The sequence below is a fragment of the Lepidochelys kempii genome, chromosome 24 (genome assembly GCF_965140285.1).
Source record: "Lepidochelys kempii isolate rLepKem1 chromosome 24, rLepKem1.hap1, whole genome shotgun sequence".
Taxonomy (NCBI): Eukaryota; Metazoa; Chordata; order Testudines; family Cheloniidae; genus Lepidochelys; species Lepidochelys kempii.
In genome coordinates, this window is record NC_136403.1 from 18,274,210 (window position 1) to 18,287,021 (window position 12,812).

General features: G+C 51.4%; 1 long non-coding RNA gene across 1 annotated transcript; it reads right to left on the minus strand.

The window, feature by feature from the left end:
- Positions 1-9,768: 9,768 nt before the first annotated feature.
- Positions 9,769-12,290, minus strand: LOC140902794 (uncharacterized). The gene is made up of 2 exons (XR_013634978.1): positions 12,204-12,290; positions 9,769-10,070 (listed from the first exon to the last, which is right to left on the minus strand). It is a non-coding gene; the product is annotated as an uncharacterized LOC140902794 (long non-coding RNA).
- Positions 12,291-12,812: the final 522 nt, after the last annotated feature.

Consider the following 12,812-nt stretch of genomic DNA (forward strand, 5'->3'; position numbering starts at 1 on the left):
CGTCTATGACACAGCCCTCACAATCTTCAAAAAGCTTTTCCCTGAGACAGTGATTAAGAACAGCATAAACAGCAACGCGTACAATAGTCCGCATGACTTTTTTACGCTCACGACGTGACACTGGCTCAGTCAGTTCCATGCCAAGCCTCCTCCTAAACTCCTCCTAGCCATCATCCTCGGAGTCCTCTTCAACATTTTGTATCGGCGTTGAGCAAAAACAAGGGGGGCCCAGTTCATCCTTGCCGCTTGGTGCAACGCTGTCCAGGGTCTCCGGGTCCTCTAGAACGGCATCATCGAGCTGTCGAGAGATTTTTTTCAAAAAAGGAACAGCGTAAGCACCCCACTGCTTGGTTTTTGATTTACACAATCCCTGGTTCCTAGCCCCCCATTACACACCCCCACCCCGACCGTCACCTCTTAAACATTCATTTACCTGAGCCACGTCCTTTGCAGTCACCTTGTCTGCCCGTAACTCCCACAAGCCATGATCACCTTCCACCTCTCGGGGGGTGGACAACAAGAGGCCATCACGCTCATCACGGTGCCTCACAAGCAGCCGGGTTTCGGGGTCCCGTGTGTGCATCAACGGTTGGGCCAAAGGGCTCCCCTCAGTTGCCCCCGTCTCCTCCTTGGAACTCTTGCTGATGTAACGCTTTCTCTGCGGTTTGTCGAAGGCCCTTGGGGCTAAAACAAAGTCCGAAGTTCCCACAGGGGTGGTGAAGGAGTCCATGTTTCCACGATTTCTAAAACACGTGCTCTTGGTAAAAGACAGCCTCTTCTGCCCGACGCTGGGACTTATGGGGTGATGGTGCTGCATTCTGATTGGCAGAGGGGGTCATATGCCCCTCTTCTGGGCGGTTCACCCCATCCCAGAACCTGCCCTATTTTGGTCAAATCTGCTCTCGGGGCGGCCTGATTGGCAGACGTTGGTGGGAGGAGGAGTTGTTAGAGGGGTCACACTAATCATTTCCAGATAGGTCACCCCACTCCGGAACTCATCCTGATTGGTCAGATCTCCTCTTGGTCCTATAGGGACAAAACCCCTCCTGATTGGTAGAGGGTGGGAGGAGGAGTTGTTAGAGGGGTCACAAGACCCACTTCCGGGGAGGACATACTGCCCTGAAACTCGCCCTGATTGGTCAAATCTCCTATTGGGGGAAGTCCTACTGGGGCAAAACCTCTCCTGGTTGGTAGAGGGCAGTGGGAGAACTTGTTAGAGGGGTCACATGACATACCTTGCTTCCGGTCTTGTGGCAGCCTTGACCCCGGAAGTAATACCCCATTGGGGTGGGACTTCCGGTGGGAGCCAGAGGTCAAGGGCTAAGTGGTCAAGAGGCGGAGTTAGGGTTTGATTGACTGTAGGGCCATTATACTACTAACCTCACTGGCACCTGACCAAAATGACCAATGAGGAGATAAGATACTTTCAAAAGCTGGGAGGAGGGAGAAAAACAAAGGGTCTGTGTCTGTCTGTGTGATGCTTTTGCTGGGGACAGAACAGGAATGGACTCTTAGAACTTAGTAACAGGTTTCAGAGTAACAGCCGTGTTAGTCTGTATTCGCAAAAAGAAAAGGAGGATTTGTGGCACCTTAGAGACTAACCAATTTATTTGAGCATAAGCTTTCGTGAGCTACAGCTCACTTCATCGGATGCATACTGTGGAAACTGCAGCAGATATTATATACACACAGAGATCATGAAACAACACCTCCTCCCACCCCACTGTCCTGCTGGTAATAGCTTATCTAAAGTGATCATCAAGTTGGGCCATTTCCAGCACAAATCCAGCACAGTGATCCATCCCCTGTCGCCCATTCCCAGCTTCTGGCAAACAGAGGCTAGGGCCACCATCCCTGCCCTATAGCCACAGATGGACCTGTCCTCCAGGAACTTCTCTCGTTCCTGTTTGAACCCTGTTATAGTCTTCGCCTTCACAACATCCCCCGGCAATGAGTTCCACAGGTTGACTGTGCGTTGTGTGAAGCAGTACTTCCTTTTGTTTGTTAAAAACGTGCTGCCTGTGGTGACCCCTCGTTCTTATGTTAGGAGGAGTAAATAACACTTCCTTATTTCCTTCCTCCACACCCTTCAACCTTCTCTAGACCTCGATCATATCCCCCTTAGCCGTCTCTTTTCCAGGCTCAATAGTACCACTCTTATTAATCTCTCCTCATATGGCAGCCGTTCCATCCCCCTCATCATTTTCGTTGGGCTTTTCTGAAGCTTTTCCAATTCCCTTATCTCTCTTCTGAGAGGGGGCGACCACATCCGCATTCAGTGTTCTACTTGTGGGCATCCCATGGATTTATATTGAGGCAACACGCTCTTTTCTGTCCTATTCTCTGTCCCTTTATGAATGATTCCCAGCATTCTGTTCACTTCTTTCACGGCTGCTACAAATGGAGTGGATGATTTCAGAGAACTCTCCACAATGACTGCAAGATCTTTCTTGAGTGGTAAAATTTGACCCATCATTGTATATGTCTACTTGGGATAACGTTTGCCCATGTGCATTACTTTGCATTCATCAACATTGAATTTCATCTGCCGTTTTGTTGCCCAGTCACCCTGTTCTGAGAGACCCTTTAGTACCTCTTCACAGTCTGCTTTGGACTTCACTATCTTGAGTAGCTTTGTATCTTCTGCAAATTTTCCCACCTCACTATTTACCCTTTTTTCCAGAACATTTCGGAATATGGTGAATAGGACTGGGCCCAGTGCAGATCCCTGGGGGACTCCCACTATTTACCTCTCTCCCTTCTGAAAACTGACCATTTCTTCCTACCCTTTTTTCCCTATCTTTTAACCAGTTACTGAGCCATGAGAGGATTTTATCCCATGACAGCTCACTTTGCTTAAGAGCCTTTGGTGAGGGACGCTTTCTGAAAATCTAAATACACTATATCCACGGGATCCCCCTTGTCCACACGCTTGTTGACCCCCTCAGAGAATTCTAGTACATTGGTGAGGCGTGATTTCCCTTTACCGAAACCATGTTGACCCTTCCCCAGCAAATTATGTTCATCTATGTGGCTGTCAGTTCTCTTCTTTCCTATAGTTTCAATGAGTTTGCCCAGTACCGAAGTCAGACTTATTGGCCTGTTGTAGCTGGGATCACCTCTGGAGCCCATTTTAGAAATTGGCGTCTCATTAGCCATCCTTCAGCCATTTGGGACAGAAGCTGATTTAAATGGTAGGTTACAAACCACAGTTAGTAGTTCTGTAATTTGACGTTTGAGTTCCTTCCGAACTCTTGGGCAAATCCCATCTGGTCCTGGTGACTTATTACTGTTTAATTTATCAATTTCTTGCAAAAACTCCTGTAATGACTCCTCAATCTGGGACAGTTCCTCAGATTTGTCACCAAAACAGAATGGCTCCGGTTTGGGAATCTCCCTCCCAGCCTCAGCCGTGAAGACTGATGCAGAGAATTCATTTACTTTCTCCGCAGTGGCCTTATCCTCCTTGGGTGCTCCTTTGGCATCTCAGCAAGTAGGACTCCAGGGTTCTCTCTGCAACTCTGCCAGGGGAGTGGAGTCTAGTGGGTCAGAGCAAGGGGGGCTGGGACTGAGCCAGGACACCTGGGCTCCACCTCGTACTCTGTGTTCAGACCCCGCCCCCATCTGGAGGACTTACCCAGTGTTAACACCCCATAATCCTCAACACAATGGTCCTCGGCGCCGGTGCAGGCCAAGAGCTCCTTCTTCTTCTGCCAGTGATCTGCCCCCGATTTGAAGAATGACAGGCACTGCCGGCCGTTGGGGACGGAGCTCACAGTTGGCACTGAGAACAGTCAGACACACACAGTCAGCCAGGGGTGGGGAGTCACCACACCCTGGGCTCAATCCCAGCTCAGGGAAGCGAGTGGGGTCTAGTGGTTAGGGATGGGGGCTTTGGGCTGGCACCCAGGACTCCTGGGTTCTCTCCAGGCAGGTGTGGCCAGAGCAGGGCTCTAGGCTTGCAGCAGACACACACCTGGGATGGCCCCGGCGTTGCAGCCGTCGGTGTCACAGCAGGCGATGTTCGCCCGCACAGTGACATTGTGCGGGTAGGTCAGCGAGAAGGGGCCGGGCTCACAGTTCTTGGGCTCCAGGCACGACTTACCCGTGTAAGAGAAGGAGTTTCCCTCTGTGGAAGGGAAACAGAGCATCACCTCTGAGCTCCCCAATGGACCCCCAGCTACTCCATCCTCCCCTTTTGTTCCATCCACCCCACCCCCAACTAATCTCATCTTCCCTCCGACCCCCGATAAAATCCTCTCTTCTGTCTGATCCAGGCCCCACAGCCACCCACTGCAATTCCCCATCTCATCCCATCCCCCGTCTATGACATTACCTTTCCAGACTGGGCAGTCCCTGCTCCTGGAGAGGAGCAGAGTCTATTGGTTAGAGTAGGGGGAGGGGCTGGGAGCCAGGACTCCTGGGTTCCACCCCTGGCTTCAGGAGGACAATGGTGTCTACACTTAGTAGGAATCTTCTTTCACTCACCCAGCCTGATCTCTGCCATGACAGTGATGCAGGTCCCTTCCGAGGGGGCGCAGGGCTGCAGGGGGCCGGAGCACGATTGCTCTCTGGACGCACACACCTCGCATTGCAGAGCGCTCCCTGGAGGTTGGGAAAATCCCTTCTCAGTACAAACCCCGGCTCCCCACCCCTCCCCAGGCAGTGCCCGTGGGCGAAATACCACCAAGAACCAAGAGGTGGCGCTGTGGGAGTTGTTACCACCAATGCCTCCTCACTGAACGTGTGGGCAGGCAGATCTTGGAGAAATGCCACCTGCTTTTTCAGCAGTTCTGCCCAGTTCCATTTAACGCTCCGGATGGGGAAAGGCATCTTGCTAGCTGGTCATTTGTATCTTACTCAACACTGCAGACAAGTCTGTTTGCTGCCTGAGTGTCTGTGGCTAGAATTCATTTTCATCTTCTGACGTGGCTATCTGGGGTGCAGCTTGTGCCTGCGAACAAACCCCACACGTCTGTGTAGGCAGAAAAACAAGAATTCAGCTGCTCTGAGGAGGGGTTTCTGCCTGGCTTTGCGGTGAACTTTTCACACACACACACACACACCCCGCCGTCACTCTCTGCTCCAGGCCTCTGCCTCTCAGAGTTACGTCAGCTCAGCCACACTCGACTTCAGCCCACTTTTCATCGCTAATCCTGCCAATTCTCTTCTTCAGAATATGATTGACGCTTGTTAAGACTCTGGATAGATGGCTGTGTGCCTCCAGCAAGTGATCCCAGGAGCATCAACTCTTTCCTCTCCAGAGAGTGGGGGCCTTAGAATTCATAATGTGAGCATAAGGCTTTTTAAGAAAGAAAGAAAGAAAGAAAGAAAGAAAGAAAGAAAGAAAGAAAGAAAGAAAGAAAGAAAGAAAGAGAAAGAAAGAAAGAAATTTTCCCACTTTGGTTTTTTTCCAGTTTTCATGTGGAAGCATCAATTAAACCTCAGAACGCCTTCCCCTGCCCCTTCTATGTCCCTAGATGGTAGCAAAGTGATCTTATCCCCATCTAAGAAATAGGGAAACTCAGGTAGAAAAAAGATGTGTTCAATTCAGGGTTAGAAGAAAGATAACAGCCGAGAAGTCCTCACTCCTGACACCCAGCCCACTCTAACCCACGAGACCCCACTCCTCTTTCCGAGCCACGGACAGAACCTGGGAGTCCTGATTTGCAGCCATCTCTGCTCAAACTCACTACACCCCAGCCCTCTTCCACAGCTGGGGAATGAACCCAGGAGGCCTGGCAGGAATCTCAGTGCTGGTGGGCAGGGGAACATTTCCAAGCAGGATTACAAGTGGACGGGGGTGGTGCTCCTCATCAGGATGACCCCAAGCCTGGGCGAGAGCTGGAGGAGGAATGAGAAGAAGGAAGGACAGACGGACTCAGACCCGCTGGCCAGACCCCTAGCGTTGGCTGTGGGAGTCCCAAGCTCCAATCCCTGCTCTCCCCGAGTCAGCCGGGGGACGTGGCCCCGGGTTTTCCTCTCACTGCTTTTACCCACAAATTCCATCCTGACCCCAGAATCCGCTATCGACAGCGGTACGTTCCCCAAGTAAATTCCCGACCCCCCCACCCGGCTCCCTGTGCCCTGGGACGGACGGGACTCACCTGTGGCCAGGAGAGCGGACAGCAGGCAGAGGGGCAGAGCCACCCACATGGTGCCCGGGTGTTTGCTGCAGTGAGCAGAACAGCGAAGAAGGATCTGGCTGTGGTTTTATCCGGCAGGATGGCAAATACCTGCCCCTTGGGGGATCGGCTGGGGCTGCCCCATGACATCCTGGTGGACCCGGAGATGGGAGATTTCACAGCCTTGCATGTGACACTGGCTGATCAGGTGATGCCAATGTGTACTGATGCCAATTCCCTTGTGCATTAGTGGAGATCAGTGGTTCTCAGCCAGGGGTCCGTGTACTCCAGGGGTACACACAGGTCTTCCGGGGGGTACATCAGCTTATCTTGATGTTTGCCTCATTTTACAACAGGCCAGATATAAATCACTAGTGAAGTCAACGCGAGCTAAAATTTCCTGACACAATGACTTGTTTGTGCAGCTCTATGTACTGTCCACTGAAATGTAAGTGCAATATTTATATCCCAGTGGAGTTATTTTATAATTACACAGTGGAACTGAGAAAGGAAGCTATTTGTCAGTCACGATGTGGCCGTGACACTTATGTATTTTTAGAATAACATAAGAAAGGACCTGTCATAAATATAAAGGGAAGGGGAACCACCTTTCTGTCCCCGGTGCTGTAAAATCCCTCGTGGCCAGAGGCAAAACACTTTCACCTGTAAAGGGTTAAGAAGCTAAGGCAACCTTGCTGGCACCTGACCCAAAATGACCAATGAGGAGACAAGATACTTTCAAATCGGGAGTGAGGGAAACAAAGGGACTGCTTGTCTCTGTGATCTTTTGCTGGAACAGCTCAGGAATGGAGTCTCAGAACTTCTGTTAGTTAGTAAGTAATCTAGCTAGAAATGCGTTAGATTTCCTTTTGTTTAATGGCTGGTAAAATAAGCTGTGCTGGAGGGAATGAATATTCCTGGTTTGGTGTCTTTTTGTAACTTAAGGTTTTGCCTAGAGGATTCTCTATGTTTTGAATTTGATTACCCTGGAAGGTATTTACCATCCTGATTTTACAGGGGTGATTCTTTCACCTTTTCTTTCATTCAAATTCTTCTTTTAAGAACCTGTTTGCTTTTTCATTGTTCTGAAGATCCAAGGGTTTGGGTCTGTGTTCACTTGTACAAATTGGGGAGGATTCTTATCAAGCCTTCCCCAGGAAAGGGGGTGTAGGACTTGGGGTGATATTTTGGGGGAAGACGTCTCCAAGTGGGCTCTTTCCCTGGTCTTTGTGTAAGACGCTTGGTGGTGGCAGCGTACGGTTCAAGGACAAGGCAAAGTTTGTACCTTGGGGAAGTTTTTAACCTAAGCTGGTAAGAATAAGCTGAGGGGGTCTTTCCTGCGGGTCCCCACATCTGTACCCTCAAGTTCAGAGTGGGGAAGGAACCCTGACAGGGCCACACTGGGTCAGACCAAAGGTCCATCTAACCCAGTATCCTGTCTTCCGACAGTGGCCAATGCCAGCTGCCCAGAGGGAATGAACAGAACAGGTAATCAAACATCAAGTGTTCCATCCCCTGTCATCCATTCCCAGCTTCTGGCAAACAGAGGCTAAGGACACCATCCCTACCCAGCCTGGCTAATAGCCATTGATAGCCCTATCCTCCATGAATTTATCTAGCTCTTTTTTGAACCCAGTTTACTTTTGGACTTTGCACATTCCTCTGGCAAGGAATTCCACAGGTTGATGGTGCATTATGTGAAAAAACACTTCCCTTTGTTTTTTTAAACCTACCGCCTCTTAATTTCATTTGCTGGCCCCTAGTTCTTATGTTATGAGAAGGAGTAAATAACACTTCCTTATCTACTTTCTCCACACCACTCATGATTTTCTAGACCTCTCTCCTATCCCCCCTTGTCCGTCTCTTTTCCAAGCTGAAAAGTCCCACTCTTATGAATCTCTCCTCACGGAAGCTGTTCCATCCCCCTAATAATTTTATGACCCTTTCCTGAATCTTTTCCAATTCCGATATCTCTTTTATACGCTGGGGTGACCACATCTCCACACAGTTTTCAAGAATGGGAGTAGCATGGATTTATATAGGGGCAATATGACATTTATTGTCTCATTATCTCTCCCTTTCTTAATGATTCCCAACATTCTGTTCTCTTTTTTGACATGCACTGCGTACTGTGAACTATCCACTGTGACTCCAAGATCTCTTTCTTGACTGGGAACAGCTAATTTAGACTCCATGTCTGGTTTTGGAAGCAAGTAGCTTTAAGTGAGGGGAAACTTGGGCTATGCAAGACACATCAGACTGCCACAAGGGGTACAGCGGTCTGGAAAGGTCGAGAGCCCCTGGCCTAGATCAAAGGCATGGCGAAGGTAGACCAGTGTGTTTGGAGTTTCGATTTCATGAAAACCAGTGGGCCGTGGTATGGTTTTCCCTTCCCCGTCTGCTGTTTTAGCGGAGTAACAACCATTCACCCTGAGCACAGCCCTGGGACTCACTGACCCAGCAGAGACGGTGGAGGGATGCTAATCAGGAACTTTAGCACCAGGAAAGTGCTGAGTCCAAAGGCAGGGGCCATCGTGTGTGCTGACCAACGCGTTCCTCCCTCCCCGCATCGAAGGCAAAGCCCACGTGGGTGGGGGCCCTGCCAGCTTGTTCTCTGGGAGAAGAAGCTGTAAGGATGGATTCAGGGAAGGATCCTGCCTCGCTGGGCTGGCTGGACTCTTACAGGGACCGGAACCGGATGCAAAGCGGGGATCCCTGGAGACGGATTGGGGGCACCTGAAAAGACTTGGGAGAATGGCAGGTTCTTCCATCACTGCCACCGTTTGGAATTACAGACTGCGACTCACCCGGGCATGAATTTTACCTGCTTTAACCCCTTGTGACCCTCATTCCCTTTCCTTAGCTCACGACCCTTTAGCGAGTTTCCTACAGACCTGGCTGCCAGCGTTGCCTTTGGTGGAGGATCTGGGGTCCCGTGGCTCTGGGGTAAGTGACCGGTCTCCTGGGGCTGGGAACAACCTGGCTGGGCTGGTTTGGGGTGTACGTGACCTTTCCTCACAAAGTCCGGCTTGTCTGAGAGTCTCTGAGGGGACTGGCTGTGACTCCGGGGTCAGACGGGGGCAGCAATCCAGGAGTTCACACTGGGTGAAATCTGCTCACAGAGCACCACCGGTTGGGGGGATCTGCCCTGTTTCCTGACACCTTCTCTGAGCCCGGCACTCCCAGTGGAGCCGCTCCAGAGAGCGGGACGAACTGAGCCCTGCAAAATCAACCTAGAAGGACATTTCTCCCCTCCAGGGCGTTCCCGCCCGCCTGGACAGCTGGGTGAGCCACGGCCTCTCCTTCCCACAGCCCTCCTTCCCCTGGGGAGCTCAGCCAGCCGGTGCCTTTCCCCGGCAATGGGCCTTGCCTTCCGGGAGGGGGTCCAGACAGGACTCCTGGGTTCCATTCCCTGGCCCTGCAAGGGGAGAGGGGTCCAATGGTTAGAGCAGGGGGCTTGGGAGCCAGGACTCCTGGGCTCTATCCCTGCCTTTCAGAAGGGAGTGGGGTCTGGTGGGTTACAGGGTGTGGTACTGGGAGTCAGGACTCCCGGGTTCTCTTCCTGCCAGCATCACTCGTGCACAGATAGGGGCGGGAGGCGCCCGGTAGGGGGCGGTCAGGGGACAAGGAGCAAGGGGGGTGCTTTCCCCAGAACTCGCTTTATTCAGCCAATGCACAAAAGGAACCCGCAATCCCCCCAAAGAGAACCACCAGCCGGAGGCTGCTGAAGGGAGGTGCACTGCAGCCCGGCACGCAGCAGAAGGGGAGGATGCCAGGCCGGGGCTCAGGGCTCCCTGATGCCTCCACCGGCCCTGGGAGCTGCGTAGCACTTGGCCTGGCTCAGGATCTCCGGCACGCCCTGGGCGTATTTCTTCACCAACGCTCTCTTCACGCAGGCGCCAGGGGAGCCACATCCACCCGCAATCATCCTCAGTTTGATGTGACCTGGACAGGGGGAGAGACGTGATCGGGGGTTCCCAATTCCCCCAACCCCCGCGACCCTCATGAGGTCTCTCACACACTCCCCTCCCAGCAGGACTGCACCCGGCTCTGCAGGCAGACTGGGGTCTAGTGCTCAGAGCAGGGAGCCTGGAACAACATGAGAACAGAAGAGGAATGGCCCTCCTGGGTCACCCCAAAGGTCCATCTAGCCCAGTATCCTCTGGCCAATGCCAGGTGCCCCAGAGGGAATGAACAGAACAGGGAATCATCCAGTGATCCATACCCTGTCGCCCATTCCCAGCTTCTGGCAAACAGAGGCTAGGGCCACCTTCCCTGCCCATCCCGGCTAATAGCCGCAGATGGACCTGTCCTCCAACAACTTCTCTAGTTCCTGTTTGAACCCTGTTATAGTCTGCGCCTTCACAACTTTCCCCGGCAATAAGTTCCACAGGTTTCTAGTGCATTGTGTGAAGCAGTACTTCCTTTGGTTTATTTTATACCTGCTGCCTGTGGTGACCCCTCGTTCTTATTTTAGGAGGAGTAAATAACACTTCCTTATTTCCTTCCTCCACACCCTTCAACCTTCTTTAGACCTCGATCATATCCCCCCTTAGCCGTCTCTTTTCCAGGCTCAATAGTACCACTCTTATTAATCTCTCCTCATATGGCAGCCAATCCATCCCCCTCATCATTTTGGTTGGCATTTTCTGAAGCCTTTCCAATTCCAATAGATCTTTTTTGAGACAGGGCGACCACATCCGTCCGCAGTGTTCAAGCTGTGGGCGTCCCATGGATTTATATTGAGGCAACACGATCTTTGGGGTTAGATCTCTGTCCTATTCTCTGTCCCTTTATGAATGACTCCCAGCATTCTGTTTGCTTTTTTGACGGCCACTGCACATGGAGTGGATGATTTCAGAGAACTCTCCACAGTGACTCCAAGATCTTTCTTGAGTGGTAAATTTGACCCATTATTGTGTATGTCTACTTGGGATTACGTTTGCCCATGTGCATTACTTTGCATTTATCAACACTGAATTTCCTCTGCCATTTTGTTGCCCAGTCACCCAGTTCTGAGAGACCCTTTAGTACCTCTTCACAGTCTGCTTTGGACTTCACTATCTTGAGTAGCTTTGTATCTTCTGCAAATTTTGCCACCTCACTATTTACCCCTTTTTCCAGAACATTTCGGAATATGGTGAAAAGCACTGGGCCCAGTGCAGATCCCTGAGGGACTCCCACTATTTACCTCTCTCCATTCTGAAAACTGACCATTTCTTTCTACCCTTTTTTCCCTATCTTTTAACCAGTTACTGAGCCATGAGAGGATTTTATCCCATGACAGCTCACTTTGCTTAAGAGCCTTTGGTGAGGGACGCTTTCTGAAAATCTAAGTACACTATATCGATGGGATCCCCCTTGTCCACACTCTTGTTGACCCCCTCAGAGAATTCTAGTACACTGGTGAGGCGTGATTTCCCTTTACCGAAACCATGTTGATCCTTCCACAACAAATTATGTTCATCTATGTGGCTGACAGTTCTCTTCTTTCCTCTAGTTTCAATGACTTTGCCCTGTACTGAAGTCAAACTTATTGGCCTGTAGTTGCCGGGATCACCTCTGGAGCCCTTTTTCGAAACAGGTGTGTCATTAGCCATCCTCCAGCCAGTTGAGACAGAAGCTGATTTAAATGGTAGGTTACAAACCACAGTTAGTAGTTCTGTAATTTGACGTTTGAGTTCCTTCTGAACTCTTGGGTGAAACCCATCTGGTCCTGGTGACTTATTACTGTTTAATTTATCAATTTCTTGCAAAAACTCCTGTAATGACTCCTCAATCTGGGACAGTTCCTCAGATTTGTCACCAAAGCAGAATGGCTCCGGTTTGGGAATCTCCCTCCCAGCCTCAGCCGTGAAGACTGATGCAGAGAATTCATTTACTTTCTCCGCAGTGGCCTTATCCTCCTTGGGTGCTCCTTTGGCATCTCGGCAAGTAGGACTCCTGGGTTCTCTCTGCAACTCTGCCAGGGGACTGGAGTCTAGTGGGTCAGAGCAAGGGGGGCTGGGACTGAGCCAGGACACCTGGGCTCCACCTCGTACTCTGTGTTCAGACCCCGCCCGCATCTGGAGGACTTACCCAGTCTTAATTTCCCAGATTCCACAACACAATGGTCCTCGGCGCCGGTGCAGGCCAAGACATCCTTCTCGTTCCAGTTATATGGCCCCACTCTGAGGAACGACTGGCACTGCTGGCCGTTGGGGACGGAGCTCACAGTTGGCACTGAGAACAGTCAGACACACACAGTCAGCCAAGGGTGGGGAGTCACCACACATTGGGCTCAATCCCAGCTCGGGGAAGGGAGTGGGGTCTAGTGGTTAGGAATGGGGGCTTTGGGCTGGGAGCCAGGACTCCTGGGTACTCTCCAGGCAGGTATGGCCGGAGCAGGGCTCTAGGTTTGCAGCAGACACACACCTGGGATGGCCCCGGCGTTGCAGCCGTCGGTGTCACAGCAGGCGATGTTCGCCCGCACGGTGACATTGTGTGGGTAGGTCAGCGAGAAGGGGCCGGGCTCACAGTTCTTGGGCTCCAGGCACGATTTACCCGTGTAGGAGAAGGAGGATCCCTCTGTGGAAGGGAAACAGAGCATCACCTCTCAGCTCCCCAGTGGACCCCCAGCTTCTTCATCCTCCCATTTTGTTCCATCCACCCCACCCCCAACTAATCTCATCTCCCCTCCGACCGCCG